The sequence below is a fragment of the Aedes aegypti genome, chromosome 1, assembly GCF_002204515.2.
Source record: "Aedes aegypti strain LVP_AGWG chromosome 1, AaegL5.0 Primary Assembly, whole genome shotgun sequence".
NCBI lineage: Eukaryota > Metazoa > Arthropoda > Insecta > Diptera > Culicidae > Aedes > Aedes aegypti.
Window position 1 is genome coordinate 158,981,994 of NC_035107.1, and position 9,686 is coordinate 158,991,679.

General features: G+C 44.0%; 1 long non-coding RNA gene across 1 annotated transcript; it reads right to left on the bottom strand.

Annotated features, from left to right (window-relative positions):
- Positions 1-3,165: 3,165 nt before the first annotated feature.
- Positions 3,166-3,633, bottom strand: LOC110674536. The gene is made up of 2 exons (XR_002498962.1): positions 3,555-3,633; positions 3,166-3,496 (listed from the first exon to the last, which is right to left on the bottom strand). It is a non-coding gene; the product is annotated as an uncharacterized LOC110674536 (long non-coding RNA).
- Positions 3,634-9,686: the final 6,053 nt, after the last annotated feature.

A 9,686-nucleotide genomic window follows, 5' to 3' on the forward strand; every position in this document is an offset into this window, starting at 1 on the left:
AATAATAAATTTCTCGCATAACTTCTGATCTCGCCCTAAAAGCCATTGGTAACCATGTGTGTAGCTCGTTGTTTCTGAGCATTTGAATGGATTTTCATGTTATTTAACAACAGTATGTGGAAGAAAGGATCATTATCTACCTGTCCGTGATGTTGGTTTGGATGCTTATTCTTTCATTTGCTCAGAAACAACGAGCTACACACGTGGCTACCAATGGCTTTTAGGGCGTTATCTCAGAGTATGCGAGATTTAAACCATTTATAAATAAACATAATATCCCAAGAAACATTTGCCTATTATATAATAATTTATTGAGAAATTTTTCCTTACCACATACTGAATAGTAGCTTCACAGACAAACAGACGTAACACTCTAATTATTTTCATATTTCATGCTGGTCATAAATGAAATTTATTCTCCCAAAGTAAAAAGAGTCTGAAGTTTTAATTTAATTGTTTAATTAATTTTACTAAAATGTATTAATTTTATATAATATTTTTATAAGGTCTATATTTCAATAGACCATTTCCGTCAGACCTTACCCCCAATTTTTATATTTTTCTTCGAAAGGTGATTATTTTTAATGATCATTGGCGCTTTCAGATATTTTTAATATGTACTCCTGATTTTCTTACAATTTTTTGAAAATTTGGGAATTTGAGGTGAATTTCTTCATGCGGCACAGTTGTTTCAACCCTGTGGGTATAGAAAGTGGAGATTTTTCCAAAACTTATACAACATCCCTGCATTGAATGTTTGTAGACCCAACAAAATGTCAAATCCAGCACACAACACTCGCTGGTTGGTTTGTTGTTTGTCAACCTCACGCTAAACTTGTTCCGCTCAAAAATGAATACCGGGTGCACAAATATGGCCTCTTCTCATTCAGTACATTTTCTGTGCAAATAGGTTGTATTCATTACTGAGCAAGGGCTTGTAAACAAAAATTAATGAGCACAACGAAGAACGCTCGAAATGCGGAATTCGCTTTCATTTTTCTTTTGATTATAAAAACATAACGATTTTTAGGCTTTTCAGAATTTGTTTCTATTTGAATAGCTAATGCGGAAGTAAATCAAATTTCGCATCTGTGACCATCTTTCATTTTCCGATGGAAAAAATCCTGTTTGCTGCCACGTGGGAGATGACTCACTCACAGAATGAGTGCGAATTGCTCAGATATCTGAATAAGTAAAAAATTCAGATAGTTTTGCATTCGATGCCTTATTTTGTGTAGATCGAATGCGATGCGTGAATCTGGTTTAGCGTACTGCTTCTATGCCCTCAAACAGTCACCGAAATCACAAGAACTCCACTGAAAATGGCGATCATTGTAGCTGGAAAAAATAATGGTCTTCTTCAACATTGAAACGACTCATTACCTGAAGCTGCTGTAGTGCGCCGGATGATTCGCGATTGATTTCGAAAACGATCCTGCTCTCTTGTGGTTTTGTAGTCGGCGGCAAACTAGAAACGAAGATTACACTGTGCGGAAGCGTATCATTTTTATTCCGGGGCGGAATCCCAATCAAACAATGTCTTGCAAGCTTGAAAGCGGCAATGTTCCGGATTTCCATTTAAGATCAAATAGCTTCTAAGGGACGATTCAAATATGACGTCCATTGTTTTTTGAGATTTCTAGACCCCCCTCCCCCCTCTGTCACGCTTTTTCCAATACCTTCTACACGTACTGTCACACTTTCGTAGACCCCCCCCCTCCCCCTAATGATGGACGTCATTTTTGGATGATCCCTAAGACAATATGCTGCCATGCAGTGAGATTTTTCGTCGCCAATTTTCCACTGGCCGCAAAACCAGGAGAGAGTAGAAGTCTTTTCGGAAATTATTCCGCTGAAGCACCACAGCAACTTCATGCGAAGGATAAGAATGGGATTTTTAAGGTGTTCGTGGAGAATTTCGTCATGACGGCTCTCTTCATGTCCTGATGGTTCCAGTTTCCACTTGGTTAGGGTCTTGAGAATAAAAGGGAGAAATATGTCTGCACACGCAATTCACATAAAGGATCCGATGTTGGAACCTGTTAATATAGATATTTGAACGGCCAGTACCAGCACCAAGGTCGTTTCCGGGACGGATGATGGGATTGCAGTCACTACCATTACCAAAAAAAAAAAATAAAAAGTAGTCCATTCAAATCAGAAGATCTAAAAAGTTGATACCAATGTTCTGAATGTACTTAGGTGGCGCAAATCATAGATTCGTGCCACTATTTGTTTCTTTTATTTTCCGGCTGACGTCACTATTTGTTCTGCATAAGAATAGCAAAAGAATAAAAGAGAGAACTAGTGTCACGTTTCAATGATCTGCACCTCCTGAGTAAATGTTAATCATTGGAGTAAATCCAGAAGCTTGAGTGGAGACCGTAGAGGAACAGCGGGAACAGCTGATCATAAATTCACCACAACGTGGAGATAAAATCAAAGGGGAAAAAGGGGTCTGATAAAAATCGGAGAGAAATAAATAGTAGGGGACCGTGGGGTGAACTGTCGTGCCGCCAGTTTTTCATTGTTTTTCAATAGTTAGGAGCTTCAAAACATATTGGTTCCTTAGAGAAGTTTGTCCAGAAAATTGAAAGAAAGCTCATGAGCAAATAAAATTTTTTGACGGAAATGGTCTATTCGCGAAAGTTGCCGAACCAACGATATCATGATTTATGATGATTCGTGAAAAGAAAATACTTCATTCTATTTTGTTTGTCTGTTGAAAATTGCTTCGAATCATTGGAAGTGTATCTGTTTTAGCCAAGTCAAGTAAATAGTTTTTTTTTATTTATCAAACATATGAGATATGTTGTAATAATGTTCAACATTTCTGATCTCTAGGGAACAAGACTTTGCAAATATGCCGTCAATATATCGTCAGCCTTAATGAGGAAAATTGTGTTACTATTGTCGGCGCTTGCGATTAAAGTTAGAAACGGCTTCCGAAGTTGGATTTTTTTTTTAATCTATGCGAGGTCGGAAGTGGTGCATTCGATTCGCATACGAATGCGGCTCTAATACGCCCTACTTGCAAAGAGTGGTATCCTGCATGGATTCTGAGAAAACTCCATTCCGCCGTTTCACGGCTACATGTAGAGAACTGATGAACTTCTTTTGGGCACATAGACGGGGTTTGGGATTTTTCACCAATAGCAACTCAGCTTTCTCAATCATAATCTTCTTGATGCAGGCTAGAAAGTTTGCCTTGGCGGCGTTTGTTCCAACCTGTTCCAACATGCACTTTATTGACTTCTATTTCGGACACTAGAAGCTCGACACACTCCAAATTTCCGCAGGTCCTTGCATGGTGCACATTGATGAGACTATTTTGGTTGATTCCGGCTTGAGATATACTGGAAATCATCAGGTCTCCTGTGGTCGCTGCTTTCCAGATGTTTTGTCCGTCGAAATGCTTTGCGAGTACCTTGCCAGCTGTTCAGGAAAGAATTCTGGTTGTGAGGATTTCATCCCACCCTTGCAACCTGTTCCGTCACTGAGAAAAAGTGATCGTAAATAAAGCTATTCTGGCCAGAATATTTCGTTAAACTTACTTTTACTGGTCTTGGATCTTGCGTAGGCAGCAGGAATGTCCGACCGCAGATGAATTACCGGATAGGGGAAACTAGAGTGCCTGTAAACAAGAGTGACGTAATGTTCCAGTTTTGACAGGTCTCCTGCTCGATTGGAACGCGGATTTGTATGGAAATGACAGTTCGCCGCTGTTCCAATTTTGACATTGACGCCACTCTTATCTAAATCCACTCTGGGGGAAACAACATTATGTTGGAAGTAAACAACAAACACCGATCGCCCGAGCGAGCGAAAAAGAAATTAACTATCGATCTGTCAAATTTAAGTCTGCTCTGCAGCAGACTTATTTTTGACAGACCGAAATCAGGGGTGGAATAATTATCGAACTGTCAAGTTTAAGTACGAATTATTTTTAATAGCCCAATTGAGACAGACCCTAAGTATGCTGCGGCTGAAAAAAAATGTGACTGAACGAAAAATTCAAGCGATCAAGACGTGCGAGAAGAAAAACTTATCAAACTAGTTAAAATTAGAAAACTTAATGTTAAATTAGTTCTAATCCTAAATGTAAAATAAAATTAGTTTAAATTACTTTGAAGCATTTCATTCGAGTTTGTCTGGTAAAATCCTACAAATAGTATTTGTAGCAGCTGTAGCAGGTGAGTGCTGACGGTGGCCTTCAATCTGTGGCCATTCCGTTCCGCCGACTGGATTTTACATTGGCCCTTCTTCTCCGGCAGGTGAGTGCTGACGGTGGCCTTCAATCTGTGGCCATTCCGTTCCGCCGACTGGATTTTACCTTGGCCCTTCTTCTCCGGCAGGTGAGTGCTGACGGTGGCCTTCAATCTGTGGCCATTCCGTTCCGCCGACTGGATTTTACCTTGGCCCTTCTTCTCCGGCAGGTGAGTGCTGACGGTGGCCTTCAATCTGTGGCCATTCCGTTCCGCCGACTGGATTTCACCTTGGCCCTTCTTCTCCGGCAGGTGAGTGCTGACGGTGGCCTTCAATCTGTGGCCATTTCGTTCCGCCGACTGGATTTTACCTTGGCCCTTCTTCTCCGGCAGGTGAGTGCTGACGGTGGCCTTCAATCTGTGGCCATTCCGTTCCGCCGACTGGATTTTACCTTGGCCCTTCTTCTCCGGCAGGTGAGTGCTGACGGTGGCCTTCAATCTGTGGCCATTCCGTTCCGCCGACTGGATTTTACCTTGGCCCTTCTTCTCCGGCAGGTGAGTGCTGACGGTGGCCTTCAATCTGTGGCCATTCCGTTCCGCCGACTGGATTTTACCTTGACCCTTCTTCTCCGGCAGGTGAGTGCTGACGGTGGCCTTCAATCTGTGGCCATTCCGTTCCGCCGACTGGATTTTACCTTGGCCCTTCTTCTCCGGCAGGTGAGTGCTGACGGTGGCCTTCAATCTGTGGCCATTCCGTTCCGCCGACTGGATTTTACCTTGGCCCTTCTTCTCCGGCAGGTGAGTGCTGACGGTGGCCTTCAATCTGTGGCCATTCCGTTCCGCCGACTGGATTTTACATTGGTCCTTCGAATACCAAACGCCAGTTTATATGGCACAACAGTTGCGCCGCTCTAGAAGAGAAACTAGAGGCGTAATACCAAAGCGACTAGAAAATTACTTTGTTCAACTTCCACATCAACCAACCATGTTTCGTACTCCTGTAAATGAACAGCAGCAGAACAAATCAATCCAGCGAACTGCAGAACATGTCTCAGCCCCGATCGGAAATGACGCGGAGAACGATCCTGTTTCTGGTTCTCGCATCTCGAAGGGTGCTGCCCACTCTGAAAGGCGTTCAAAGAAAAGCCTATCTTCTCGTATCAGCGAAGCTGACAGCCAACTGAAGGCTCTTTTGTTGGAAGAGCAGATCGAGGAGGATGAACTGAAGGCGTCTATCGAACGAGACAAAATTCTGGCTGAGAAACGATTAGCTGCGCTCCAGATAGAACAAGACCTGGCGTTGAAGACGGAAGAAAGAAAAGCAGAGTTCCTCAAGCGAAAGCGTGAGCGTGAACTTAAGAAGGAAGAACTTAAAACTGGTTCAAGTTACGGCTCGAGTGTCTGCAGCAGCAGAGGTAGCAGCTCGAGTGCGTACACCAGTGTATCTCGACGTGTCACCAAATGGCTCACCGAGTCAAAAACCGTGGAAGCAAGCAACACGAACAATCTGGAGTCAAATCGCATAATTCGCTCATCGTCCCGCGAGCCTGCAGCGAATGATGTACCTGTTCCCGAACCTGGCGTGAATGCAATCCTGTACGAAGCATTCAAGGCACTGCAAGGAAGAAACGTCAAGGACTTGCCGTCGTTTTCTGGTGACATCATGGAGTGGATGATTTTCGAAACTGAATTCAAAACGTCCACTGAGGAATTCCGTCTAACAGATCGGGACAATATCAGGCGACTGAATAAAGCGTTACAAGGTAAGGCACGCAAAACTGTGGAATCGCTGTTGTCTTCCCCTGACAACGTCGCTCAGATCATGAGGATGCTGAAATCGAACTTTGGACGCACTGAATGGGTTGTGGTCAATCGATTGGAAGCACTGCGAAATTTAGAGAGCGTCAAGGAAGGTAACATCGAATCTTTTAGGACTTTCTACAATGCTGTAGTAGGTACCATGGTCGCGATGCAGAACGCCAAGGCGGATAATTATCTGCTCAACCCCGAACTCATTTCAACCTTTGCTGAAAAACTGCCTGGTTTCAGTAAGCAAATGTGGATTCGCCATAAGGCAGCATTGATGAAGGAAGATACCGTGGTGGATTTCAACACTTTCGCTCGTTGGTTGGAGGATGAGATGGACAATCAGTTGGCCAGTTTGAATCCATCGTTCGGTCCCAGGAAAGTGAACTACCTAGCGAAGCCAAAACCGGTTGTATTCAATGTGAACAGCCGGGATGAGGAAACACCGAAGAAGTGTCCACTGTGTTCGGTAGGTTCCCACTTCAGTTTGGACAAATGCGAGCAATTTCGGGGACTTTCTGTAGCTCAACGTAGAACCACCGCCCGATCGTGCAAAGTGTGCTACATTTGCTTGAAATCGGATCACGCCAGAAGAAACTGTAAATCTTCAAAGAAGTGTTCAGTTTGTGGTAAAAATCATCACGAATTGGTACACAGCGATGAGTCACCTAGAAGCTTCCCGCCTAGTATGCCGAATGTGTGCAACGTGAATGGTAAAAACGCGAACACATTACTTCGTGTTGGAAAGGTGAGGATCAAAGGTCCAAATTGCGTCGAAGAAGTCTTCGCGCTATTTGATGAAGGTTCATCTTTGTCGATGATGGACGCTACCGTTGCTGCGAAGATTGGACTTCAAGGGCCAACGTCGTCAGTGAATTATCGTTGGACGAACGGTATATCACATAAGGAAGAAGATTCGATGATGCTCTCATTCGATATCTCTGGTCCTGCAGTTCAAACAAAATGGTACAGAGCAAATTACATTCGTTCTGTGCAAAATCTCGACCTACCACCAATAAATTTCGACATCGAGAAGGTGAGACAGCTGTACCCAATGCTTGATGAAGACAAGCTAGCTGCTGTGCAAGGTGCTCGTCCCTTTATGCTGATAGGCTCGAACAACGCAGGTTTGATTGTACCACTGAAAACAATTCAATATTCACTGCATGGTCTACAACTAACTCGCTGCCACCTGGGTTGGACGGTTCATGGCTTGATCGAACCAAGCGATACTGCATCATTCGACAATCACGCTTTTTTATGTGCTGAAGATGACGACGTCGAGCTGACGGATCTGGTGAAACAGATTTACAAGGTAGAAGATTTTGGAATCACCGGACAGTCTCCAAAAATGTCTGATGAGGATCAACGTGCCATCGATATTATGAACCGTACCATTACACGACGGGGAGAGCGCTTCGAAGTAGGACAAATCTACAGGTACAACAACTTTTCGTTCCCGGACAGTAAGCCTCAAGCCTTAAGGCGACTACAGATTATCGAGAAGAAGATGGATTCTGACCTCGATTTCGCCGAGAAGTACTGCAGCAAAATTCAAGATTACATCAATAAAGGATATGCACGGAAACTGGAGCCTGATGAACTCACTGAAACACCGAACACGTGGTACTTGCCCCACTTCAGCGTGGAGAGCGCTGGTAAATTTCGCTTGGTCATGGATGCGAAGGCCAAATCGCATGGTTTTTCTCTCAATGATTTGTTGTTGAAAGGTCCTGACCTCGTACCCGCCTTGATTGCGATCCTGATGCGTGCTAGGAAGAAGAAGATTGGCTTTGTGGCGGACATCAAAGAGATGTTCCACCAAATCCTCATCCGTAGAATGGACCAGGACTCTCAACGATTCTTTTTTCGTGGCATGGATCGCTCTGAACCTCCTAGTGTGTACATCATGATGGTGATGATCTTCGGTGCTGTGTCATCTCCCTCTATGGCACAATTCATCAAGAATTTCAACGCGAAGGAAATGGAAGAGGAGTATCCTGGTGTGGAACGCGCCGTGATAGATCAACATTACGTTGATGACTATTTTGATTGTGCGGACACCGATGAAGAGGCCATCGAACTGGTACAGCGTGTGGTCGAGACCCATGATCATGGCGGATTTCAATTAGTCAAGTTTTCATCGAACTCTGAAGCTTTTTTGGATTCTCTCGATCCTGCATTGGTTGCTGATCGAGTCGGAAGCAGAACCCGTGTGCTTGGTATCGACTGGGACCTTCAGACCGACGAACTGGTGTTTTCCTTGGAGTTTCCGAAATTGATTGAAAAGTTCCGAACCGGTGAAAGTGTGCCTACAAAACGACAACTCTTGAAGTTCATGATGGGCATATTTGATCCACTAGGTTTCCTGAGTCCCATCACCATACACCTGAAGATCATTTTTCAAGAACTGTGGCGATTGCAATCCGGCTGGGATGACGAGATTCCAGATGGTTTGGTTCCGAGATGGGTAGAGTGGTTAAATGAAACTGCTAGGCTGAAAGAAGTTCGATTGCCGAGATACTATTTTCCGGAGATTCCGTCGTTCGCTGATGCTGAGTTCCATGCTTTTTGTGATGCGAGTGACAAGGCTTTCGCTTGTGTAATTTATATGGTTCATCGGCATAAGGGTACGTCACATGTTGCCTTGGTTTATGCTAAGTCAAGGGTCGCTCCACTGAAGTCTTCAACTGTGCCACGTCTGGAACTTCAAGGTTGTGTGCTTGCTAGTCAGATGATGAAGACGCTTCAAGACGAGATGAAAATAGAGGTGACAAAATTGTTCTTCTGGACTGACTCCAAAATTTGCCTGAGTTGGTTGAAGACGAGTCAGAAGCTTACGGCGTATGTCGGATCTCGCATTATGAAGATCAAGGAGAACGGTCACAGCGTTGATTTGTGGCATTGGGTACCATCACAGTTGAACGTTGCCGATCTTGGAACAAAGTCGAGCAAATTTAGTAATATGCAAGAGTGGATGAAAGGTCCGGATTTTCTGCTTCATGTCAGCACCCGCTGGCCCATCGACGGACCGCTTGAATTGACGCCTGCCGAATTGGTTAATTTTCACTCCGAACTGACCGTCGATGCCACCGCTGATTCGTTGTGCAGCACTGTATCTGAGGAGTAACCTATTGATTTACCCGATATCGAGCGATTCTCCGATTTCAATCGACTTATTAGGTCGACAGCGTATTACCTGAGGATGAAAAATATATTAGCAGTACCAAAAAATGAAAAGCCAAAACGTTTATTCATTACTGTGCACGACATGACTGACGCAAGAAATGCATGGTATAGGAAAGTACAGTCGGAGGTGTTTGGAGATGAATTGCGTAGCTTAAAGCAGACCGGGTATGTTAAGAACAGTAGTCGCTTGAAAACCTATTCGCCTTTTATCCACAACGGAATAGTCCGTATGCGAGGACGTGTGCAAGACAACAGTAAGCCGTTTGATGTTAACAACCCCGTCATTCTCCCCGATAATCATCCATTTTCGATGCTACTGATCCGCATGTACCATATCGTTAACGCTCACCAAGGACTTGAAACGATCGTCAATAACATCAAGGAGCGTCATCGCATTCTGAAGATCCGTTCACAGGTGAAGAAGTACACTGCATCCTGCATAAAGTGTCGAGAGCTTCGCTCTCTTCCGACCGTTCCGCAAATAGG